This window comes from Sorex araneus, chromosome X (assembly GCF_027595985.1).
Source record: "Sorex araneus isolate mSorAra2 chromosome X, mSorAra2.pri, whole genome shotgun sequence".
Lineage (NCBI taxonomy): Eukaryota > Metazoa > Chordata > Mammalia > Eulipotyphla > Soricidae > Sorex > Sorex araneus.
Window position 1 is genome coordinate 114,241,447 of NC_073313.1, and position 26,342 is coordinate 114,267,788.

Here is a 26,342-nt window from a genome sequence, read left to right on the forward strand (position 1 = left end):
CTCCCTGACTCTATGTAACAAGGACATTGAATCCATAACCAATTCCCTTCTACTATACACAGAAGTTCATGAAGATCATCTACAGCTCCGTATTTTTGGTTCTAGAGACAGGAGTGATGGAGAAAACTTTCCTATCATGGTAGAAAATCCAGCATTGAAAGTCACTCTTGGGCTGAAGCGATAGCACAGCAGATAGGGCATTTGCTTTGCACGCGGCCGACCCGGGTTCGATTCCCAGCATCGCATATGGTTCCCCGAGCCCTGCTAGGGCTAATTCCTGAGTGCAGAGCCAGGAATAACCCCTGTGCATCGCTGGGTGTGACCCATAAAGAAAAAAAAAAATGAAAGTCACTCTCCCTCTACATTAACCTATCTTCATGAAACTCTCCTGGCCGAGGGTGACTGAAACATCACTGCCCTTTTACAGTAATGAAATACAACCATTTTGGGGAAAAAAGGAAGGAAGGAAGGAAGGAAGGAAGGAAGGAAGGAAGGAAGGAAGGAAGGAAGGAAGGAAGGAAGGAAGGAAGGAAGGAAGGGAGGGAGGGAGGGAGGGAGGGAGGGAGGGAGGGAGGGAGGGAGGGAGGGAGGGAGGGAGGGAGGGAGGGAAGACACTTGCTCAGGTTATGATCAAGTAGAGATGAGCAACATCCTGTTTTTCTTTCTGAGTCTGTCCTTCTCCTCTGCAACAGGAAAGCAGAAAGCCCTTCACTCAGTGTGGGAACAACACAGCACAAGCTAGTCCAAGTCCCACACCCTTACCCAAGCAACCTGAAGAGTCTTTGGGGATGGAAAGGCAGTTAAAAATCCTGACTTGGCACTAGGCTTCCTTACTAACATTTTATTAGAATGAGTGGATAATTCTCTTAGAAGCTTATACTTTGTTACTAGGTTACTTCATCTCATTTTCACTTGAACATACAGGGAATGCAGTATTTTAATTGTAACTATGCCAATATCTTTATCTAGGGGGGTTGCTGCCATTTTTGTCTTTTAAGAAATTTTCATTGCCAAGAAAAGCTGGATTAAAATTTTTCCTTCCAGTTAGTGTCTTACATTTTTGCTTACCAAATACTCTATAGCTTTGGGACTTTGACATGGTAAATATTCATGGTATATAAAGAAGCATGATACAGAAACATGTGATCTTAATATAATGGATGTTTAGTTGTGTAGGTAAACAGGACCTAGAAGGACATGTTAGACATAACTGCATGTAATTGTGTATGACTGTTCTTTGCTTCCTTTTTCCATTTCCTATTCATATGTTAACTTCCCCAAAAATTAAATAAATATTTTAAAAACCTGGAAAAAAAAATCCTGACTTGTAAATGGGCTGTCAAGACTTTGATCCAGAGCACAGGCCAGAAAACTGCTCCTTGGGACCCCAGGGTGTCACACAGAATGTGCCACTTCCTGCACTTCACAGCCAGGTGTGTGCAATCACTGCAACTAACATGTGTGCCCCATCAGGAACAGGATGACACTGGGAGATTTCTTTTTCCTTTTTTTGTGTGTGTGTGGATAAAAGTTTTTATTTTAAAATGTGTGCAAGAATCACAACTACAGTATATGATCCCTGGCAAGTGTCACAACCAAGTATGACTTTGACTCCTAGTCCTCAGGACAATAAGAACAAGACTAAGAAGAACAATAAGCACAATGGAAAACAAGAACAAAGGGAGTGGAAGTAAGGATGAAAGAGTCTTTGCATTAACCATAATGGGGGGAGGAAGAGGAAAAAGGAGGAAGTGGAAGAGAGGGAGGGAGGGAGGAGAAGAAAGAGAGGGAGGGAGGAATAGAGAGAGAGAGGGAGGGAGAGAGGGGGAGGGGGGGAGGGAGAGAGAGAAGGAGAGAGAGTGGGGGGGAAGATCCTGCCACAGAAGCAGGCTGGGGTGGGGGGTGGCTTGAATGGGTGGGAGGGGTGGGGACACTGGTGCTAGGAAATGACATTGGTGGAGAGATGGGTGATGGAACACTGCATGACTGAAATGCAATCACGAACAATTTTCTAATGGTCTATCTCAGGGTGGCCCACCTGGGACAGCCTTGCAAGCTCCCCATGGTGTATTCACATGCTAAAGCCAGTAACAAGCTGGATCTCATTCCCCTGACCCTGAAGAGCCTCCAGTGCAACATCATTAGGAGGGCCGAGTCGAGATAGACTTCTAAGATCTCAGGGAAAGGACGAAATGAGATGTTACTGAGTCCGCCTGAGAAATCGGTGATTAATAGGATTTCGTGATCGTGATCGTGATCTCATGGTGATTCAATTAAAAATAAAATAAAAAAGGTCCTTTGCATTTTACAATAATACCAGCTCTGGGCTTAACCCCCAAATCTGATGAAAAGTACATTGTTGGAAGCAACATGACTCACCTATCAGATGTCAGTGAGTGAGGGATGTGAAATAGACATAGTACTGACAGAAGCAACTCAGGAGAAAAGTGAATACAGCTTCTCTACAATATTTTTTTCTTGGTATCCACATCTATGACGTTGGAGTTGAGATTCACGAAGATTTCCACGTGGTCTCTGGACTTGTGTGATTAGTTAGAGCAGGTGACTTGACCGTGTCTTGGCAAGTCAATGTCCTACAACAACTAAAAAATACCAGTTATTCACCAACCAGCTATCATTTGATTCTTGGCCAAGACTCGACTTAATCAGTCATTCGAATGGAAACTGTGGCTGCAAAACATATCCTGGTCAGGTACGCTTCAACGTTGGTTACTCCAATTCTGTAGCCCAAAGGCTGATGATCTAGAAGGACTGTGGATTTCTTCAGCAAGTTCAGAGGACCCTACAAAGCCAAAGTGTGTTATTAGGAGGAAAGTCACAGAGGAAGGCCACAAAGGCTGCTACAGTGAACAGAAGCAGCACAGAAGACACAAGGTGACCGACTTTCTCCTACATTCAACCTGGAAGCAAACAGAAGGAAAAAGAACCAGTGAGGTTCCTTCTACATGTGTAGGTGTTTGAATCAGAAAGGGGGGCCACCTAGAAGCGTTCATCCTGGAACAGAAAGAAATTTTGCTTTGGGAAAATCTCTGTCCATAGTGCCATCTCCAAGGCAGTCACAGGGAAGTCACTGTCACTGTCATCCCATTGTTCATCGATTTTGCTCAAGCAGGTACCAGTAACGTCTCCATTGTGGGACTGGAGCAATAGCACAGCAGGTAGGGCAGTTTGCCTTACACAGATCTGACCTGGGTTCGATTCTTCCGTCCCTCTCAGAGAGCCCCGCAAGCTACCGAGAGTATGCCGCTCGCATGGCAGAGCCTAGCAAGCTACCCGTGGCGTATTCGATATGCCAAAAACAGTAACAACAATGGGGCTGGAGCAATAGCACAGTGGGTAGGGCGTTTGCCTTGCATGTGGCTGACCTGGGTTCGATTCCCAGCATCCCATATGGTCCTCTGAGCACCACCAGGACTAATTCCTGAGAACAAAGTCAGAAGTAAGCCCTGTGCATCGCCGGGTGTGACCCAAAAAGCAAAAAACAAACAAACAAATACAGTAACAACAAGTCTCACAGGGAAGTAGAGAAGAAAAATTTATAGATGCAATTTTAATACTATCTATGTGAAGATACATACATATAAGTATTTGCATGTATATATATATATGTATATATGCTAATATATATTCTTTCCTGTATGTACTTATGTAGGAATGAATGAACCCATGGGATGCTGGAAGGTGAATCATAGAGAAATCCACATGTATAATTTCCCAGAGGGAAGGTTGGCATCAAATTATGCATGGAGTCTGCTACCCCAGACACCAGCCCTGTCAATATTATCCCTACCACAATTACAGAACCAAAGTTGGGCTTACAAAGAATGTTAGACTTCTTTTGGGGGTGGGGCACACACAGCAGTCTTCAGGGGTTACTCCTCGCTCTGCATTCGGGAATTATGCCTGGTGGTGCTTGGGGGAACATATCAGATGCCCGGGATCAAACCCGGGTGAGCCACACGTAAGGCAAGTATGTTACCCACTATAGTATCTCTTCAGTCTCAGAATGCTAGACTTCTTGAGACAGCAGGACTTTCTCCGGGTGGGTCCACTGCAATTCCCCTTCTATTTTTCCCCTGACCCAGCCCATCGATAGTTCTTTCTATTTCCACAACTTTCTTAAGGGCCAGATTTCGAATCCCAGCTGGCTAAGGTAGGTGGATTGGTTCAGAAGAGAAGCAATGGTGCTAGGAAAAGAGGCAAAATGCAAGTTCTCCTAATGACTCTAGATATTAGTTAAGATCCCAGGATAGCTAGGATCCTAGTCAAGAAGACAGGAATGAAGATAAATCCAGAAAGGTGCACAGAAAACTGGAACACTACAGTGCATCTGAAATTCAAACTACCAGACTAGGGCACACACCATGGATTAATCTATTCCTTTGGGTATAATTATCAGTACAAAGCTACTCCTAATAAACCCCTAGATCAATAGACTGAATGGTTTCTGAACCTCTCAGTGTTTTTTTGTTTTTTTTTTTTTTTTATTCAGAAAGGGTGGAGGAAGCATCCAAGCTTGCTGGGATGGTGACATTTCTGCAGCAACAGTGCCATCAACTGGAACCTTTTTGAGCATGGTGTCCAGCAGGGCCAGGGGACCAGGCTGCCATTGCGGAGAGCTAGGAGCAGTGGGTTGGAGGGGGCCAGGCTTTGCAGGGATGGTCCCACTGACCTGGCATTGCCATACTCAACGTGCCAGCAGCACTGTGAGACAAGATTGCCCATCGAGGAGTCCGCAGGGGCTGGAGCGATAGCACAGCGGGAAGGGCGTTTGCCTTGCACGTGGCCAGCTCGGGTTGGATTCCCAGCATCCCATATGGTCCCCTGAGCCCCGCCAGGGGTAATTCCTGAGTGCAGAGCCAGGTGTGACCCAAAAAGCAAAAAAAAAAAAAAAAAAAAAAAAAAGAGTCTTTAGATCACGACTAGTCCTAGATCTGGCCTTTCTGTACTCCGTAGGCGTGGCCTCGGCATCAGCCATATCAGGAAGAAGGAGCTGAAAGATCTTTTCAAGGCACCCAGCCAAGCCTGATGGCCAGCTTCTTTCTGTGTATGTCTGGTGCTAGCATCCAACCCCAGAGCCTCACACTTGTCAGATAGTGTCCTCCCTCTGCCCACCAAGCTCTTTGGCAACTAATGTCAGTGGACGCCGCTGTGGGCGCATTCACTGCGCTGGGTACTGCTGATGCCACAAGGGGTTTCCAAGTACCTAGGGCCCTTTGGGGTTGGTTCAAAGATAAGGGGACTCCAACAGAGCTCCGCACCAACCCCCTCCCCCGCTCCATACCCTTTTGGCTCTTCTGAAGCGCTATTTCCATAGCCCCGCCCAGACATGGCGGGTTTAACAGGCACAGGGGCTGACTTCCTGGCCAGGTTTCAGTCCCTGGAGCTCCTGATGTCCCTCTGATCTTGGCTAAAGTTTCCTCATCACCCACTCCATAACCCAGCAGAGCTCTGGACTTCCCTAGGGGAAATGCAGATCCCACCCCTACCCTAGCCATTCCTCCCAGGAAGTGACAACGAATTGCCAAAAATTGCTCCGCTTGGTGGCAGTGTTGTCAAAGAAATTTTCTATGCTTAGAAAAAAGATGCACCTATTAGCCTTGTTAACTCAAGGTAGATCACCAGGAGGACTTTTGGGGGCAGATGGTCCAAAGTCTGCCTCTTCAAAAGACTGTTTTGGGGCTGGAGTGATAGCACAGCGGGTAGGGCATTTGCCTTGCATCCGGCCGACCCGGGTTCGAATCCCAGCATCCCATATGGTCCCCTGAGCACCACCAGGGGTGGTTCCTGAGTGCATGAGCCAGGAATGACCCCTGTGCATTGCCTGGTGTGACCCAAAAAGCAAAAAAAAAAAAAAAAAAAAAAAAAAAGACTGTTTTGTCTTTTTTCCTTTGGGTCACACCTGGTGATGCACAGGGGCTACTCCTGGCTCTGCACTCAGGAATTACTCCTGGCAGTGCTCGTGCTGGGAATCAAACCCAGATTGGCCACGCCACATGCAAGGCAAATGCCCTACCCGCTGTGCTATTACTCCAGCCCCCAAAAGACTGTTTTCACTCCCTAAGAGCTGAGAATAATAGAATTGCTTCTTTGACACCACAGATGTGCTGAATCCTCTGAGGAGAGAGTGGGAAGAATCAAAGCCGCCAAAGCCAGTGGGTGGCAGGAACATCAGGCCTTAAGGACCCGCTTTTTCTACCATGACTTAGCATTTCAGAAAAGGATAGCATACTGTCTATATGTTATGAATACACCTTTGGGCTTTTTTTTTTACCTCCTTCGGACTTCCTGAAATAAACTCATACACATTGCCCTTCCCACTGATGAAACGTGTTATCTTCTAGTTCTACCCAGGTTGCAGCAAATTGTGTGATTTCATCATTCTTTGCAGCTGCATAGTATTCCGTTGTGTATATATATACCACTTCTTCCCAATATATTCATCTGTCTTTGGGCACCTAGGTTGATTCCAATTCTTACCTATTATACTAGGTGCTGCAATGAATAATGCCGTGTGTTGTTCATCGATTTGCTCAAGTGGGCACCAGTAATGTTTCCATTGTGAGACTTGTTGTTACTGTTTTTGGCATATTGACTACACCACAGGGAGCTTGCCAGGCTCTACCTTGCGGGCGGGATACTCTCAGTAGCTTGCTGGGCTCTCCAAGAGGGATGGAGGAATTAAACCCACGTCGGCCACGTGCAAGGCAAACGCCCCACCTGCTGTGCTATTACTGGATCATATTGTAAGTTTACTGATTAAACAATCCTAGAAATATGAGATCTAAACTATAACCTCAAAATCTGAAATGTGCCTATCAAGGTGGCAGGCAGGGGATGAACCGGGGTGGGGGCGGGGGCGCAGATTATGGGAACACAAGTAGAAGGAGATTTGACACTGATGCCTAAGACTCAGCTACTATATGCTTCTGACTCAACTATCACTAACTTTGCAAATCAAGGTTCTTTAATTAAATAAAACTTTAAAAAAATTAAAGAATGTTTGGGTTAGAGAGATAGTCAGTGACACAGCCAATCCCTATTTGATCTCTGGAACCACATATGTTCCCCCGAACATGGGCAATAGTGAAGATATTTGAGCACAGAGCCAAGAGTAAGCCCCGAGCACCACTGGGCTTACGAAACAAAACAAATGCCAAAGAGTGCTCACTTACCCGATCAGACTGTTAGCCTAAAGATGACCCATGTCTTTATTTTCTTTTCATTTCCCTCCTCTTCCTTTTATCCCACTCGGTCGTTTCTGTAGCGGGAGCAGAACCCTCATCTCTCAGTGTGGGCGCAACAGTGTGGGTTAATCAGCACCACACCTGCCAAGACAATGTTAAGAAATTTTGCAACTATAATTCGTATAAAAATGAATTAGATGAGGGGCTGGAGTGATAGCACAGCAGGTAGGGCATTTGTCTTGCACGCGGCCGACCCGGGTTCGATTCCCAGCATCCCATATGGTCTCTGAGCATGGCCAGGGGTAATTTCTGAGTGCAGAGCCAGGAGTGACCCCTGAACATCGCTTGGTGTGACCCAAAAAGCAAAAAAAAAATAAATGAATTAGATGAGCCAACGCACGTATTGAAATAAAGCACACACAGTGTAAAAATACATGCTATTTGTGTCTCAGAAATATCATGGATGCCTAGGAGTGATGTTCTCACATATTCCTGTACAGAACCATCTCTGAAGAACCTCAATCACCTGGCCTTTGCAGATGGAGCCACAGCATCATCGCAGTGTTGATACTCTTGGGAATTTCGACACTGTCTGGTCTGTGTGATGCAGTCAACATCACATCATATACATATTGGCAAACTCTGTCTCTCGCCACTGGTGAAGTGACAGGCCCCCACAGGGCAAGAGCTCATGTGACTCACAGGTTAATAAACAAAAGCTCTCTCCTCCCTGGTGGCACATAAGAATCTGAGGCTTAGACATCTGGGGTAAAGGGTATCTGTCCAGGATGGGATCAAAAAACTCAAATAGCCAAAGCAACCCTGAGAAAAAAAGACAACATATTCTCTTACTTCTAATAAGGCTATTGAACAAGCTCTATTAATTCCCACGGTGTGGTAATGGAATCAAAGCACACGCATGGACCAAAGAAATAAAACTGAGAGCTCAGAAAGGAACCCTAAAGACATTCAGACAGCTAACCTACAAAAAAAAAGCTATATGTATCACTGTCACTGTCATCCCGTTGTTCATCAATTTGCTCAAGTGGGCACCAGTAACATCTCCATTGTGAGACTTGCTGTTACTCTTTTTGGCATATCAAATATACCACGGGTAGCTTGCCAGGCTCTGCTGTGCGGGCGGGATACTCTCGGTAGCTTGCCGGGCTCTCCAAGAGGGACGGAGGAATCGAACCCAGGTTGGCCAGGAGCAAGGCAAACACCGTACTGGCTGTGCTATCACTCCGACCATACAGGAAATTATCATTGCAAAAACCAAGCAGGCTATGAGTATAGTAGAAAGGAAAGAATCCTCAACAAATGGTGCTGGAAAACCTGTAGAGTCCCAACTAAATAACTCACTTTTGCAATGCTGATCAAAGAAAGACCTTTCATTATCCAGAGTTTAGTTATTTGGGGGGCTCCTAGCAGAAGAAGTCAGAGTAAAGCCTGTAGCTTCTTCATAGTGTTAATCCAGATTTCAGGATTATATAGTTTTAACAAACAGGTTGCCAGGCATAGAGGAAAATTACATTTGAAGTAATATAGGGACAAAGTATTTACCTTCTGGCAGCCTCTGGTAATTTCAAAGTCCTGGCAAATCAAATACTGTGTTTACACTTTGGGGGGCTGAGGTAGGATGTTCACTAGATATTAGCAAAATGCAACCATCGACAAAAGTAACACTCCTAATATATGATAGCACTGCACTGTGGCACTGTCATCCCGTTGTTCATCGATTTGCTCGAGTGGGCATCAGTAACGTCTCCATTGTGAGACCCATTGTTACTGTTTTTGGCATATCGAATACGCCATATCAAATAGCTTGCCAGGCTCTGCCATGTGGGCAGGATATTCTCGGTAGCTTGCCAGGCTCTCTGAGAGTAACGGACGAATGGAACCCGGGTCAGCCGCATGCAAGGCAAACGCCCTACTCACTGGGCTATATCACTCCGGTCCCTTACCACAATATAAAAAGAGTATTTTTTTTTTCCCCTAGAGGCACGTTTGGCTCAGGATTGAATGTAGAGAAGGAGCATCTTGCCTGTGTGAGACCCTGGGTTCAAACCCCAGCAAAGAAAAAGTGGGTGAGGGGTAGGGAGGCACCTTTCCTGGAAGCAGCTGAGGCGTGATTCAGCCCAACATCTGTCCTCCGAGTGGACGCTGGGCTGAGAACACATACCCTGTTCTACACACTTCATGTAGCTAACTACTGAAAGAGGAAGCCTGTTTCCCCTTGCCAACAAGCAGGGGGTTTTCCCTCGCCAGCGGGTCCCCATCCACCACGGCCCTATTTTTAACATTCCTGGAGCTCCCCACGACCCTATTCCTCTGTCCCAGAACTAGGAGTCACAAGACTGAGATCATGAACAATACCCGAGGCAGTGACCAGAAAGACAGACGAGCATGACCACCCTGTAGATCCCCTGCGTTCTCTGCAACCCTAAGACCCAATTTTCCTGGAAAAATCTACCAAAAAGGGCTACAGTTAACTCAGTCCCATACTAAGTGCCTCCCCACTTGCGGAGCTCCTTCTCTTCTCTCTTTTATGTTCCAATCAGCTTTGCTACTTTCCAATCCCGAGTCCGAGCATCTTCATTATTCAATATTTTCATTCCTGGAAATATCGAAGAACCTGGGAATCGCGCATGGACACAGATCCGTGACTGCCACTTGGGCGTCGTCCGCATCACCACTCAGTAAACTGGTCTTGCGGAAGTGAGACAAGAAAAACAGAGTCCCCCGAAAGAAGAGAAACAATAACCAATCTGTGCTCCTGTTCCCAGGAAGCTAAAGAGGCAGTTGACCCCAGGGGGATGTCACAAATGAAACTGAGAGGATGTAGAAGGGCCGACTGCTTAAGCTGTGCAGGTGCCGAGGCCAGCGAGCCTGCGAGAGAAGCCACGTGTCAAAACGCGGCTGTCAGAGCAGGCCACTGGAAAGGGCCCTCGGGTGTTGGCTTCTGTTCACATTCTGCCCTGAACGCATACAGAAATGAAACAGGAATCCTCAGTTTCCCCTAGCTACTGAGAGTGGTTCCATTTTCACCATCCCCCATTCTTTTTTTTTTTTAATTGAATCACTGTGAGATAGTTACAAGCTTTCATGTTTGGATTACAATCACACAATCACCCATCCCTCCACTAGTGCACATTCCCACCACCAATATCCCGGGTATACCCCCCCTTTCCCACTCTCCCCTGCCTCCATGGCAGATAATATTCCCCATACTCTCTACTCTCTACTTTTGGGCATTATGGCTTGCAACACAGACACTGAGAGGTCATCATGTTTGGTCCATTATCAACTTTCGGCATGCATCTCCCATCCCAACTGGTTCCTCCAGCTGTAGGATAACATCCAGCCATCATTTTCTCAGTGATCCCTTCTCTATTCCATCTGCCTTCTACCCTCCGCTCATGAAGCAGGCTCCCAGCTACCATCCCCCATTCTATACTCTAAATATTCTGGCAGTTCCCTGGACTCCCTTAGAATCTGAGGCAGCCTACAGCTTCCCAAGGCCATATTTTAGAACACATGGATTCAATTAAGGCCCGGGCCTTGGGCTGGTTCATAGGAGGCAGAAAGAGGACAGGCTGTACCAAGGCAAACAGTCAGGAGACCTAAATACCCCAAGAATCCCAAGGGAGAGAGGGAACAGCTTCCCTGGCCTAGTTGGGAATATAGGGATGTTAGATTTATCTTAACAACATGAAAGGGATGTGGTGATCTGTGGGGAACAACTGGGAACCTTCTCACACTTTGCCCCAACCGCTTGATAAGAAGCACTAAAGTCAATGTTCCTATGAACCCCCCCCCACAAACCCCCAAACAAAGGAGCCTTACCCTTAGCCCTAAATCACATTCGTCCCCAGTAATGAGTTTCTTTCTCGTCTGCTTTCTAATAATCTTTTCTGTCTTTCTGCCTCTGGCTCAGTATTTAAATGCTTCTGAATCTGGAAATGCTGGAGCAACAAGGAGACCTGCCACTGCTACTTTTTTTGCACCAGAAAGATGCAGTTTACTTCTGCAGGGAGGAGAGAAGGGACATGGACGCAAGAATAAGGGCTTTGGCTGTGACTGGGGGAAAGTGTGGCATCGGCCATGTAAGCTCCAGAAACTCCCCTGCCCCCCAGCACACAGTTTTATGTGTAAACGTATGTAGCCATGCTGGAATGAACAAGTGGATGAAGAGTGGGCTAAGCCATACAACCCCTCCCACGGTGACCTTCAAAGAACCACAAAATTAATGTTCCTGAAATCCACTGTCTATGTGGAAGGAGCTACCAGTGTCCGCGCCAGCATCTTGGACACTTCTCCCTCACTTACGTACCACCCGCAGACATCCAACCAAACCCGTAACTCTCTGCTGCGGCAATGAGATCCCAGAAGGTAAGCCAGGAAAACAAAAGAAAATTCATCCTTTGCTTCCTGGCCAGCCTCTGTGAGTCCCTCCGGGGCCATTCCTGAGCCTGCACTGCAGTGAGGTCCTTCGACAAGACCCTCCATGACGGTAGGAGGAACAGCAAGTCTTGTACTGCATGTCCTATGTAAGTCTGTCCCCAGATACCTGCTAGGATTCTGTCTGCGAAGATATCCATGATTTATTTATCCTTGTCTCCTGAGCAGAGAAAGGACAGGGCAAAGGAGAATTGCAGGAGCGAGGGTAGGGCATTTGCCTTGCACAGAGTTGACCTGTCTTCCTTTCCTCTGCCCCTCTTGCAGAGCCAACAAGCTATAGAGCCCGGCAAGCTCCCCGGGGTGTATTTGATATGGCAAAAACAGTAAAAAAAAGCCTCACAACGGAGACGTTACTGGTGCCCGCTCAAGCAAATGGATGAGCCAGGGATGACAGTGACAGAACAGTGCAGCAGTAGATCCTAAGGTGTCATCTCTTTCATTCAAGTGTCTTTATTACTACTTTTCTGCTTCCTTAAAAAAAACGCCCAAGGTGTGTCAAATACCCCTGACTTCAGGCTAAATAAAGTTTAATTCTGAGACTGCCTATGGGAAGTTTTTTCCCCCACGAAGGGCGGAGGGCGAGGCCGTGGCCGGCGTTTCTGGACCGACAGCGCCACCAAGCGGGGAACTGTTCAGCGCTGCTGCTGCGTCTGTTCATTTCACTGCCTTCACCGCGGCCACTGGTGCGGGCGAACTGGGTACACGGAGGGCTCAGGTCTAGAAATGAGGGCATCTGGCGTGGCCGTGGAAGCAAAGGGAGGCACCAAGGGTCAGGCTCCAGCTGGGCGCCCGTCTCAGAGCTGCCTCTGGAGCCGGAGGTGGGGGAGGGGTGCCGTCTCCGCAGCCATCTTGTCTGGCCAGGGATGCAGGGGCTACCATTTTAGGCCAGAGGAAGCCTCAGGGGTCCTGGAGACTAAAGAACTCTGGGACCCCTCTCATCTCGCCTCTAGGTACAACTGTAGCACTGTAGCACTGCCATCCCGTTGCTCATCGATTTGCTCGAGCGGGCACCAGTAACGTCTCTCATTGTGAGACTTATTGTTACTGTTTTTGGCATATCCAATACACCACGGGGAGCTTGCCAGGCTCTGCCATGCAGGCTGGATACTCTCAGCAGCGTGCCAGGCTCTCTGAGAGGGGCGGAGAAATCGAACCCAGGTAGGCCGCGTGCAAGGCAAACGCCCTCCCCGCTGTGCTATGGCTCCAGTCCCTAGGTGCAACAAGGGCTGTGAAAATCAGGTCTCCAGTGATGTATTTCTGGGCAGTACCAAGTCTGGTGATGCTCTAGTACCCTCTCCACCTACAGGTAGACTGTGTTCGGCTGCGTGGGGCGGAAGGAAGAGCACAGAATGGCCACAGCCTGGGAGAGCCCCTGGGAAGGGCCCCCAAGTGAAGCAGAAACAAAACAAAATAATGAAACCAGAGCTCAGGATTTGCCCTTCGGATTTTTCTTTCTCTTCCTGCCTCACTGGGCCCTCGAGGCACTGGAAAGAAAAACTACATGTGGTCCCATGGGCGGGGAGGGAATTTAAAAGAAAGAGGCATTTGGGAGCATTCTTCCTGGCATAGAAAACAAGCTCTGGCTTGGAACGGGAACACTGCTTATCAAGAGTGCCACATCCAAAGTGGTTCCAAAGCAGAGCAGGGAAGGGTGGGTGCCCTTGGGCTTGTCCTGTTGATATGCCTGGAGCAAAGGGTCAAGTGCCAGGTCACTTTATTTTTTTCCATTTTTCCTTTTTGGGTCATACCCGGCAATGCTCAGGGGTTACTCCTGACTCTGCACTCAGGAATTACTCCTGGTTATGCTCAGGGGACCACATGGGATGCCAGGGATGAAACCCAGGTAGGCTGCGTGCAAGGCAAACGCCCTCCCAGCTGTACCATGGCCCCAGCCCGGGTCAGGCCACTTTAAAGCAGGCCCACGAGACAAGCAGAGCATCAGAATAGATAATGCGGTGGCTGTGGCAGAAACAGGGTAGCAGATAAAAGGAGCCCCAGCCTCAACTCTCCCCCTCTCCCCCCACTCTCTCACTCACTCTGGACTCTCTTCTCTTCCGGGACCTCCAGGACCAGGTGAGACAGAACGCCCAGTAAATGTAGGGTTTCCCAGAGAACTGTTCACCCCCAGGAAATTCCCAGGAAACCCCCACCCAAGGATATGGATCTCCCACCCCTGGGCGTATTGGTAGCAGCTTATAATATGGCCAGGGCCCAGATTACTCTTAGGATCGTTCCATGATGAGTCCTATCTCCGCCCCGCTACTGGCTTCTTGGGGAGCAGGCTTGGCTTTCACTAACAAATGGCACTTGTGTAGCTGGCTTGCCTCTGCTCTGGAATTCTTTCCTTAGCAGGGGCAAAAACCTGACAGGCCTCCAAAATGAACAGAGGCGGGTCGGAGCGATAGTACAACGGGTTAGGCATTTGCCTTGCATGCGGCCGACCTGTGTTCCATCCCTGGCATCTCATATGTCCCCCAATGCCGCCAGGAGTAATTCCTGAGTGTGGAGCCAGGGGGAAGCCCTGCGCATCGCCGGGTGTGACCCAAAAGCAAATAAATAAATAAATAAATAATACAAAATGGACAAAGGGCTCGCAGTACAGAACTCTAGCAACACTACAGAAGAGGACTATATTCATATATGTAGATAATTCATATGTCTGCATATAGGCACATATATGATGTACATTACGCACTTGCTTATGATGTGGATGCGCGAATGTGAACTTCCAATGACATTTACACGCACCCATTGTTTCCATGTGTATTTATCCGCACTCAGTGAATGAACACCTTTGGAATGTGGATCAAGGCAAACTCAGGGCCCTCATCCTGTCTGAAGTACAGGGAGATTGTGGGGGCGCCACCTGCTTCCTGAACCCTAGCCAGGCCCACCCAGACACATACACGGGGCTGCTGAGTCCTGCTAGACATGGAAGGAGCTAGGCCAGGGTCAGCACACCTGGATTCTTCCCTGAAACAGCCCACACCGGGTCCTCCTGCTGCCAGGATGTTCTCTGAGGGGCCAGAATGTCCCCTCACAAGGCCTCTGAGCAGCCTGGAGGAGCTCAGCAGACTCATTCGAGGGTGGCGCAGAGAGAAGACCACTGAAGGGGCTCTGGCCACCGCCCAGGAGGAACAGTGTGCTTGGAAGGTTGGGGTTCAGCCTCAGTGCCACAGCACCACAAACCTGGGGCACTCTCCCCTCCCCCTCTCCCCAGCTCATCACTGCTAGAGATGGAGGAGATGGAGATAGAGATGGAAAGGGAGAAAGAGATGGAGGAGATGGAGATAGAGATGGAAAGGGAGAAAGAGATGGAGGAGATGGAGATGGAGAAGGAGATGGAGATGGAGATGGAGAAGGAGATGGAGATGCATGGACCCTTTGGGCACTCTGTGCACTTCCTGTCCCCCTCCAGCACCCAGCACCCAGCCCCACTGGGCAGGCTCTAAGGATTCCTTGGCAATTTTTTTTGACACAGGAAGGGCGGGGGGAGGGGTGCCCTGTGAGGGAGCTGGTGCCATTCCTGGGACAACAGCGCCACCAGGCGGCGGCTTCTTCACGGAGACCGCGTGTGCGCAGCAGGAAGAGCCCGGCCAGGGCCCTGGGCAGGGGCACCCAAAGGCCCCCAGAGAGAGGGCATCTCCGGACCCGCGCTGGGCAGGCCCCAAGGGCTCCGATTCCCGGCTTGGCCACCGGGGGCCTCCTGGCGCAGGGTGCGGGCGCGGGCGCGGGCTCCTGGGGCCGGCCTGCAGGCGCCATGTTCTCAGGGAGGCTGCCTGGGGCCTGCCGCAGCTTCCGCTTTCCCCCCTACCCCAGAGACTCAAGCACTGGGGGCCCCAACACCACTGCCCTGCCCGCTTTCCAGCTCAGCCTGAAGACCAGGGTGCCAGTGGGGAGGCCACCGTGTTTTTTCATGGGGCCACAGAGACCTTTAGGTCCCCGCACCCAGTAAGCTGGGTGTAGTTTCAGTTTCATGCAAAAGGGACTTACAAGGCTCTTTCCCCAGGAAGCGAGTCTCCTCACTCCACGCCTGAGGCACCCCAGTGTGTTTCTGATGGGTATCCAAACCGGGTAGTAGGTCCACTCAAATTTCTGCATGAAGCACAACATTGTAAGATGCAGTTTACATATTGTAAGATGCAGTTCCACTACCTCTCAGCAACGACAGGGATATCAGTGAGAGATGGTAAAGAAGAAGCAGCTCTCAAGCAACTGACACTTAGCGATTAATGTTTCATGTTCTCAGGGAGGCTGCCTGGTGCCTGCCGCAGCGTCCTCATTCCCTCCTGCCCCAGCCTGGTCACGGCCACCCCTGCCACCCCTGTGTGGCTTCCCGGCTCTGGGGACCTGCGACTCAAGCACTGGGGGCCCCAACACCACGGCCGTGCCCGCTTTCCAGCTCAGCCCGAAGACCAGCGGTGCTCCAGTGGCTATGCAGTGCCCTTGGCGGGGCTCTCACATGGGAACAGACATGCCACCCGGGCACAGAGCACCAGTGAGCAGGTGCTGACTGGAAGAAGTGACGTCCCTGGTAAAGGCTATTTCAGACTGGAGCCTTACCCGTGGCTGGCACCTGAACTGAGTGCACAGTCCTGGCGCCAGGCCGACCGGGCCCAGGGAGCCTAGAGTCCACAGGCCACCGGCTGGGGTGGGAATCGCGCTCCCAACTGTGAAAGACCCCTTCAGGAACTTGTGCAAGATGTGGATGAGGCCCGTGCACCCTTCCCCCTTGGAGCCAGCCAGCCGCCCCGGCACGAAACCCCGAAGCATCGCTATGCTGTGGCGGGTCCCGGTAAAAGAATCCCCGCAGCAGGGATCGCAACTGCCACCGCTACTATTGTAGCCTGCGCTGGCCTGGGCTCCCTTTAGGGTCACCAGACACAGGACTCCCTAGGCAATCGCCCCAGTCCCTTGCCAGCGGCGCCGGCAAAGTTTTCAATTCCTTCTCTAAGAACTTGTGGGTGGAATAGCCCCTCACATGAGCCCAAAAGCATTTGGTTTTTGGGTTTTGCTTTTTTTTTCTTTTTGGGTCACACCTGGCTCTGCACTCAGGAAATACTCCTGGCGGTGCTCAAGGGACCATATGGGATGCTGGGAATCGAACCTGGGTCGGCCCTGTGCAAGGCAAACGCGCTACCCGCTGTGCTATCGCTCCAGCCCCCGACATTTGGTTTTATATTACTTGGCTGTCAGGTATATTACTCACTGCTCCTGTTGTTCCCTCCAAACTGACACTGGGGATGCCAGGTGGCTAAGTCCACCTCAAGTATCCGAAGAGTGACTCAGTATATCCTCAGATTTCTCCGGACTAACATGCCAGCCATATTCAGGGCAAAATAGGCCAAGCACAAAAATGGTGCACTTGTTTGGTCCTGTTTGGTGCTGGAGCAACAAGCTAGATGCAGGCCGCGCCCACCACTGTGTGTCAATCACTCTTCCCCACCCCTGCCAACCACTACCACCATCACCAATACCCTCAGGCCAGCTCAATGTTCAAACAGCCATGGAGTCCTAAAATCCTGGTGAACCTTCTATTCAGCACTGCCTAGGGGGTGTTAAGCAGGGAGTATAGGAAGTAGTGTCTATTCGCGTTTGGATCCTTGAGGTTGGAGGAGTCTACAAAGGCATAAATACTTGTCTAAAATCGACTTCCTCACCTCTCTAGGAGTTTGCAGGCAAACTTTGTTTCAAAAAAGTGAATTTTCCCAGAGTGAGTGTGCACATGGGGATGGAGAGGCATACCTGTCATCTCTGGCAGGATCGCCGCCTTCCCAGGGTGTGGATTTAGAGGGACATGTTCTCTCATTGCTGCAGGAATGATGACAACGTGTCTCCGTGTTGCTCCAGAGTTGCTCCACGGCTCCCAAGATCCTCAGACGCTGAGCTGGAAATAGAAAGAAAGGGTTATTGGAAAGTAGACGAGGAACGGAAGGAAACTTTCTAGCTGGGGAGGAAGTCAGTATAGGAGTCAATTAACTAGGACTAGATATGTGGGGTTTTTTTATATAGGGAAACTTGGTCTCTGCATTATTGGGTTACAGTGAATGTTACAGTAAATGCAATGAAGGTGAAGGAGTGTGTGTGTGTGTGTGTGTGTGTGGCCTCTTTTAAATTAAAAATCAGATCCTTTGCATTTCTTATCAATTGACAAGAATATTACTGGGAAAGCAAGGATCCCAGAGTGGCCTGGCCATTGGCCTTAGGTACTGTCCATTATCTTAGTCTTGAGGTGAGCCTAGGCTCTAGGGCAGAATTTTATGACGTTGGACAGTGGTTCAAACTTCCTGGGTCACGAATGAGTAGGAATGTCAACATTTTAGGATGGGGGCAGTTAAAAATGGGACTGCTCACAGCAGCTGGCAAGGGGAAGCTGAGGCTTCCTCCTTTAATATCTTCTAGGGCCAGTGCCTGGTCTTGAACTCATCCCAAGACCTCAGCAGCTAAGGAGGTGACAGAATGAAGAAACTGGAAATGGGGACCATCTGCAGGTCACTTGTTCTTAGTGATTTTTATTTCCTCTCTTCACTTTTCCAAAATGAGTGCATTCTATCCCTTGAAAAGGGACAGTGATGGGCTGGAGAGATAGCACAGCGGGGAGGGCGTTTGCCTTGCACATGGCCGACCCGGGTTCAATTCCCAGCATCCCATATGGTCCCCTGAGCACCACCAGGAGTGATTCCTGAGTGCAGAGCCAGGAGGAACACCTGAGCATCACCAGGTGTGACCCCCCCCCAAAAAAAAAAGAAAAAAGAAAAGGGGCAGTGATGCTGCTATTTCCGTCTGGAGTAGGAGACGGCCCGCTGAAGGTTCAATAGTATATACCGCTGTAGAATTTTAGTACATGGGTGCTTGTGACAGCAGAGTCCCACAGGACAGTGCATGTATGTGGAAACAGATTGTACCTAGGTAAGCATTTGACCCAGCACAAGTTTGGGCCGTGGCACTTGTGACAGCCTTGGCCAGTGATGCCACCACTAACTGCCCCTTCTCTCCCATATAAAGCAACAGTCCCGACCTACGGAGGGAGGGGTCCTCGGAGAGCCAGTCTAAAAGGCCTCTGTGCACTGCGCTTTGAGTGGCACTTACATACCTGTTTCTCCAACCATGTTCTGCTCGCTCTTGCATGAGTGCCTGGCCCAGCACCAGGCCTGGCGGGACGGGGGATATGTTCTCACCAGAAACCCAAGATGGGGCGGTGGCTGGCTTGCAGAGACAGTCTGGAGAGGGCCCATCAGCACAGACATCTGGAGATCTCTGCATGCCTCACACTCTCTCACCCAGCTGAGCAGTCGTACTGCAAGAAAAGAAGATCCAATAAGGTTAGCCATAAGATTCAAGAATTCCTTTCTCAAAAAAAAAAAAAAAAAGAATTCCTTTTTCACTGTGGAAATCAAGTATGTGACCAGATCCGTGTTGGGTTTTTTTTTTTTTTTTGGGGGGGGGGGTGGAGGTTGTTTCTTTTTCCTGCTAGTGCTGAAACTATAATGAGATGAAGATGATGCTTCTATTGCTGATTCAATTACTGAAAGCTTGGCAGATGCACAAGTAACACTTTGTTTTACATACCTCAGAAGGAAACGATAATTGAGGTTTACTAAGGGCACTGAGAGGGTGAACAGAGCCTGGGCAGGCTGATGTTTATATTTGAGCACCGCACCCCCCCAGAGTAACTCGCTTTACAATCCCAGAGGCCCTTTTGGTAAAGTTCAAGGGAATCCTAGGTCTTGAGTCCATTTCTAGGCTGCAGTAAGGATGCAAGGGTACTCTCCTGTCACCACCTCCCTTCCATGGCCCAAGAAGGACCTTTTCACCCTGATGTCCCTTCCCAGCTTTTCTGTCTTCTCACAGCACATGCCAGGCTGTGGTAGAACGATCTCCCTGCTGTTGGGAGAGAGGTAGTGAGACCGTGGGTCTGATTTGGTGCACAACTCTGTCCGAATTTTAAGTGAGCCAAAGTCAAAGGTCTCATCAGGTGAGTTCCTGACGCCACCTGCAGCACCAGTCTAATTTGAAACACAGATCTTCGCCTACCCAGGCACCAGAACTGGCAAAGCACGCCCTGGCATTTGTGGAGCAATCCTGCCATCTAGTGGCACCTGTTTGGCAAATTGCACGGTGCCTCCAGGCGCCATCTTAGCGCACCAACAGCCCTGCCTAGAGACAGGGCACTGATGTCCCGGAAGACGCCACAGAGCCAGAGGTCTCTCCAGGCCCCATAATGAGCCACTTGCACCAGGGCACCCCAGATGGAGCAGGTCCAGTCTCCCCACCTACTCCAGATGGAATCCCGGGGACTAAGAGCTTCCACAAGCAAGGCCCGGGTGTGCGGGTTCCAGGAGTAAATCTCCAGGCCGCATGGTGGCAGAGGCCTGGGCTGTATCTCCCCAGCTACCCGCCCACTCGTCGGCCTGGCTGTCACACCCACAATGTGCCTCTGGGTGCCATCTTAGCGCACCAACAACCCTGCCCGATCCAGAGACGCCCAAGTAAATCCCAAAATGGATTCGTGCCCTACGGAAAAGTCTCTGGAACCCAACCTTTTACAATCTAGGATACCAGAAGTGCGCGCGGCCCTGGCACCCATGATCTACAAAAATGAGCAAAGGACAATAAATGATCTAGCATCTGGCCCTGGCAGACAGGCTTGAATGGTGGTGGGAAAATTCGAGCAAAACACAATGCCCGAAAATAGAGAGAGAGTATTGGGGAAACTGCCTGCCAGGGAGGCAGGGGAGAACTAGGATGGGGGCGGGAGGGGAATATACTGGGGACAGTGGTGGTGGAAAGTGGGCGCTGGTGGAGGGATGGGTGTTCGATCCTTATACGGCGAAATCTCGAACTTGAAAGCTTTGTAACTGTATCTCATGGTGAGTCAGTTTAAAAAAGAAAGAAAAAAAAAGTAATGTGGAGTTGACGCCCAATTTCAATCAGCTTAATCAATGGCTGAATAAATGGCAGTACTCCTATATTTTAAAAAAATGTACATAGATTATAGCCCACCTAGAGCAGATAAAAGAGAGACCCTCTCAGCAAACAGGGCTCCTAGTCCCTTTGTCTTCTGACTTGGGGTCCTTAGCACTGAGCTTCTAATAAACTTCCTGTCTTGTCCGGAGCTGTCTCTCTCTCAGTTCACCTGTGGCTCGCTCCAGCACAACACTAGACCACTAAGGCTGTCCTTGTAAGCGATCATTAACGTTGTCAGTCTCTGCGTCAGCAGAAGAGACTGTGCCCGTTTTCCTGTGAGCCGCGAAGTCCTGCTCAGTAGTGAGGGACTGTTAGGATTTCCACCAATGTCCTGCCATCATCTCACAGGTGCAGACACAAGGAGGAAAGCTCTGGAAGGAAACAGATGCCAAGTTCTGGGTGTGGGTCCAGGACACAGGGTGTGTGAGGGAAGAAGGAACGTTAATCGCTGAGTGTCAGTTGCTTGAGAGCTGCTTCTTCGTTACCGTCTCTCACTGATATCCCTGTCGTTGCTGAGAGGTAGTGGAACTGCATCTTACAATATGTAAACTGCATCTTACAATGTTGTGCTTCATGCAGAAATATGGGTGGACCTACCACCCGGTTTGGATACCCATCAGAAACACTCTGGGGGTGCCTCAGGCGTGGAGTGAGGAGACTTGCTTCCTGGGGAAAGAACATTGTAAATCTCTTTTGCATGAAACTGAAACTACACCAAGCATACTGGGTGCGGGGACCTAAAGGTCTCTGTGGCCCCATGAAAAAACACGCTGGCCTCCCCACTGGCACCCTGGTCTTCGGGCTGAGCTGGAAAGCGGGCAGGGCAGTGGTGTTGGGGCCCCCAGTGCTTGAGTCTCTGGGGCAGGGGGGAAGGCGGACGCTGCTGCAGGCCCCAGGCAGCCTCCCTGAGAACATGGCGCCTGCAGGCCGGCCCCAGGCGCCCGCGCCCGTGCCCGCATCCTGCGCCAGGAGGCCCCCGGTGGCCAAGCCGGGAATCGGAGCCCTTGGGGCCTGCCCAGCGCGGGTCCGGAGATGCCCTCTCTCTGGGGGCCTTTGGGTGCCCCTGCCCAGGGCCCTGGCCGGGCTCTTCCTGCTGCGCACACGCGGCCTCCGTGAAGAAGCCGCCGCCTGGTGGCGCTGTTGTCCCAGGAACGGCACCAGCTCCCTCACAGGGCAGCTCCCCCGCCCTTCCTGTGTCAAAAAAAATTGCCAAGGAATCCTCAGAGTCTGCCCAGTGGGGCTGGGTGCTGGGGTGCTAGAGGGGGACAGGAAGTGCCCAAAGGGTCCATGCATCTCCGTCTCTTTCTCCATCTCCATCTCCATCTCCATCTCCATCTCCATCTTCATCTCCATCTCTATCTCCATCTCCTTCTCCATCTCTAGCAGTGATGAGCTGGGGAGGCCGGAAGGGGCCAGGGTCCGGGTCTGTGGCACCCCAACCTTCCAAGGACACTGTAACTCCTGGGCGGTGGCCAGAGCCCCTTCAGTGGTCTTCTCTCTGAGCCACCCTCGAATGAGTCTGCTGAACTCCTCCAGGCTGCTCAGAGGCCTTGTGAGGGGACATTCTGGCCCCTCAGAGAACATCCTGGCAGCAGGAGGACCCAGTGTGGGCCATCTCAGGGGAGAAGCCAGCCTTGCTTACCCTGTTCCTTCTATGTCTACCAGGACTCAGCAGCCCCGTGTATGTGTCTGGGTGGGCCTGGCTGGAGTTCAGGAAGCAGGTGGCGCCCCCACAATCTCCCTGCCCTTAGACAGGATGATGGCCCTGCACATCCCGAGTGTGTTCATTCACTGAATCTGGATAAGTACACATGGAAACAATGGGTGCGTGTAAATGTCATCGGAAGTTCTCATTCACACATCCACATCATAAACACGTGCGTATATGTACATCATATATGTGCCTGTATGCAGACATATGAATTATCTACATATATGAATATAGTCCTCTTCTGTAGTGTTGCCAGGGTTCTGTACTGAGAGCCCTTTGTCCATTTTGTATTATTTATTTATTCATTTATTTGCTTTTAGGTCACACCCGGCGATGCGCAAGGCTTCCTCCTGGCTCCGCTCTCCGGAATTACTCCTGGCGGCGTTGGGGGACATATGAGATGCCAGGGATGGAACACAGGTCGGCCGCATGCAAGGCAAACGCCTAACCTGTTGTACTATCACTCTGACCCGCTTCTATTCATTTTGGAGGCCTGTCAGGTTTTTGCCCCTGCTAAGGAAAGAATTCCAGAGCAGAGGCAAGCCAGCTACACAAGTGCCATTTGTTAGTGAAAGCCAAGCCTGGTCCCCAAGAAGCCAGTAGCGGGGCGGAGATAGGACTCATCATGTAAAGACTGTAAGAGTAATCCAGGCCCTGGCCTTATTGTAAATTGCTACTACTATGTCCCGGACTGGAGTGACAGCACAGCGGGTAGGGTGTTTGTCTTGCACAAGGCCGGGTTCGATTCCTCAGTCCCTCTCAGAGAGCCAGGCAAGCTACCTAGAGTATCTTGCCCACATGGCAGAGCCTGGCAAGCTCCCTGTGGAGTATTTAATATGCCAAAAACAGTCCCACAATGGAGACCTTACTGGTGCCAGCTGGAGGAAATCAATGAACAATGGCAGGACAGAGCTACAGTGCTACCAATATGCCCAGGGGTGGGGGCTTCCTGGGAATTTCCTGGGGGTGAACAGTTTTCTGGGAAGTTGCAATCTGCTTACTTTTGGTGCTTTATTTCTGCCCCGCATGGCAGGAAGCAGGTGGGTGTGCCTTTTCATGAATCTACAATGATCAAGGGGCCCTTGACAGACAGTCTGCTGGCCATTTTGTATGAATGTGCCCTGTGCTGTGCTGTGTTCCACTTACAGCAGGTGACTGGGTGGGCCCAAGTGGGCCCTCACTTCCCTGCTCTGTTTCAGAAGCACTCTGGAGATAGTACTCTTGATACTCACTGTTCCAATTCAAAGCCAGAGCCATTTCTATGGCATGTGCAAGGCTCCCAAATGCCTATTTCCTTTAAACTCCCTCTAGCAGAAGGAAGCACAGGTCATTCTTCTTTCTAGGGCTCTGCAGGGATCGGGGTGGGGTAGCTGATAGTGGGGGAAACAAAGCCTCATGGAATGTTGTTGGGTTTTTTGTTTAAATTTTTTGCTTTGTTCTTCGGGCCATAGGCAGTGGTGCTCAGTGGTTTTTCCAGCTTAACGCTCCGGAATGACGCCTCCTATGCTCAAGGAACCTCATGTGGCGCTGCCAGGGACTAGAATAGGGTCAACCACATGCAGGGCTAGTGTCTCACTTCTATATTATCTCCAGTCCCTTGTGTGCTTGTTTTGTGACTCAGAGAAAGAGGTCAGAGAGCCCGTTTCCAGGGGTGCTTCTAAAATGCAAAGAAAATGCCCCCCAAGCTCTTAGATTCTGAATAAATAATGCTGGGGCCAGGGAGAGAAATAGCTCTGTGGGCTATTCGCATGCAGGAAGTCTGAGTTCAGTCCCTGCTATCACAAGGTCCTTCTGAATTAGAGTTGCCCAAAAAATGGATTTAGAGAACTCGCCCAATGCACAGAGGGTTACCATTGTACACCCAAATGTGTTGCTTCCCATCTGGAAACATCTAGAGCAATTCAATGGATGATCTTTCCATGCCTCTCTTTCTCTGAGCGTAATATTACTAAACAATACCTGGGTCTTCCTATCAACAGTATCAAATCTGGGTCTCAAAGCTACAGGTTCTTCCAAAGAGAGACCCAGAGGCAAATATATTGGTGGCCGCTTTTCCACGGAGTCTGGTGAACTTTTTGGACCTGAAATCAAGTATCTGCACTTATAAATATCTGCTTCTTTCCATTTCACATCTGTCTCTAATCGTCAGTTGAAATTTGAAATACCTGGAGGAAACTGCCAACTTTCATTTTCTAATCCCTCCCACTAGATGTTAAAAAGTGGTGGTTGGGACCAGAGTGTTAGTACATACTAGTACAGCGGGTAAGGCCCTAGTCTTGCCAGCATCCAACCTGAGTTTGGGGGCTGGAGTGATAGCACAGCAGGTAGGGCGTTTGCCTTGCAAGCAGCTGACCCAGGTTCGAATCCCAGCACCCCATATGGTCCCCTGAGCACCGCCAGGAGTAATTCCTGAGTGCATGAGCCAGGAGGAACCCCTGTGCATCGCCAGGTGTGACCCCAAAAGCAAACAAAACAAAACAAAACAAAACAACAACCTGAGTTTGATCCCTGACATCCCTGAGGATCCCCCATGCACTGCCTGGAGCTGTCCTGAGTTCACAGGCAGGAGCAAGCCCTAAGCATAGCTCCATGGTGCACAAAAACAAACCTGGTGGCATTCAGACTGGCTTACATGACTACTAAAAAGTGCTCTTGGACCAGGGTGATAAACTTACTCTGCACTAATCTGGCTCTGCACTCAGGGATCACTCTGGACAGGGGGGTTGGGGGACCACCATATGTTGCCTTGGAGATCAAATCCCAAAGGAATGGGTGTAAGGCAAGAGTCTCTTTGTCTGCTGCATACACAAAGCAGAAACCTCTCAACTGTAAAATGGCTCCCATAGCACAGGGCATTTTTTTGAGCGCCAATGGGCGGAGGGAGATGCCATTCAGGAAGGGTGGCTTCCACCCGTGGAACAACACTGCCACCAAGTGGCCACTGTTACCTGCTGGCCACACTGCACGTGGGGCGGAGCAGGGAGGAAGCCCGGAAGGAGGCGTGGAACTTCACCTGGGCACTTAAAAGTATCTGCTTCACCCTTGGGCACTCCCAGGGTGCTGCCGGCTGGCACCCCCAGGAGCAGTGCAGAAGCCAGTGGAGATGCAGGGACCCCAGCTTTGTCCAGTGGGGAAGTGGGTATAGGAGTGACCTTCCGGCGCTCGGGCTCTGGGGCGTGGCTTGGCGCTACCACTTCCGGAAAGGAAAATCTGGCCTTCTAACCAGGCTATTTGGCCGCTTGTGCTGTTTGTATGTACACTCGCACACTTCCAAATTTCCTTCTTTGTTTTTTTTTCTTGTTGTTGTTTTTGGGTCACACCCAGCAATGGACAGGGGTTACTCCTGGCTCTGCACTCAGGAATTACTCCTGGCAGTGCTCAGGGGACCATATGGGATGCTAGGAATCGAACCCGGGTCGGCCTGCCGAGGGCAAGGCAAACTCCCTGCCCGCTGTGCTATCGCTCCAAATTTCCTTCTCTGGGGACCGCTGGATGCAGTGACCAGGACATGGTGCAGGGCCCAGTGGCCGTCAGTGTGGCAGAGCTCAGGATCTACCAGGGTCACACCACAAGATGTGAAGGGCTCAGGGCTGTGGGCCACAACAGCCCTGGCAGGGCTGGAGTGCCATACAGTGCTGGGAACCAGCCTCAGGATCCTGCACACGTTAGGCAGGAGCTCTGCCATTATCTCACAGACCCCACCCAGAGTTTTGAGTGTGTAGCAGTGTATGAAGGAATTGATGATAACGTAAGAGATGAAAGGCTGGTGTGGAGACAGTCCCAGGAAGAGGATACCAGAACATGCTACTAATCACAGAGTCCTCAGGTGAGCGCTACATACATGAGTCACTAGATGTTTTCCATGTCTTTAGATGGATACTACTAAAAGAGGAAGCCTCAGTTTCCCCTTGCCACTTGCCAAGAGTGGCTCCATTTTAGCTGCCCCATTCTACATTTTAAAGACTCCTGTGATTTCTTGGGCTTTTTGAAACTGA

The 26,342-nt window shown here is 50.2% G+C and overlaps 1 long non-coding RNA gene across 2 annotated transcripts in view; it reads right to left on the reverse strand.

Annotated features, from left to right (window-relative positions):
- LOC129400127 (uncharacterized) overlaps positions 1 to 26,342 on the reverse strand; it is a 98,238-nt gene that overhangs the window by 40,439 nt on the left and 31,457 nt on the right. The window contains exons 6-11 of one of the 2 annotated variants that reach the window (XR_008627452.1): positions 18,763 to 18,966; positions 17,415 to 17,556; positions 15,663 to 15,764; positions 7,197 to 7,349; positions 2,380 to 2,803; positions 616 to 683 (exon numbers count right to left, since the gene is read on the reverse strand). This is a non-coding gene — a long non-coding RNA (uncharacterized LOC129400127). Of the gene's footprint in view, positions 1 to 615; positions 684 to 2,379; positions 2,804 to 7,196; positions 7,350 to 15,662; positions 15,765 to 17,414; positions 18,967 to 26,342 lie in introns of both variants that reach the window. The other variant, XR_008627453.1, reaches the window with a different exon arrangement.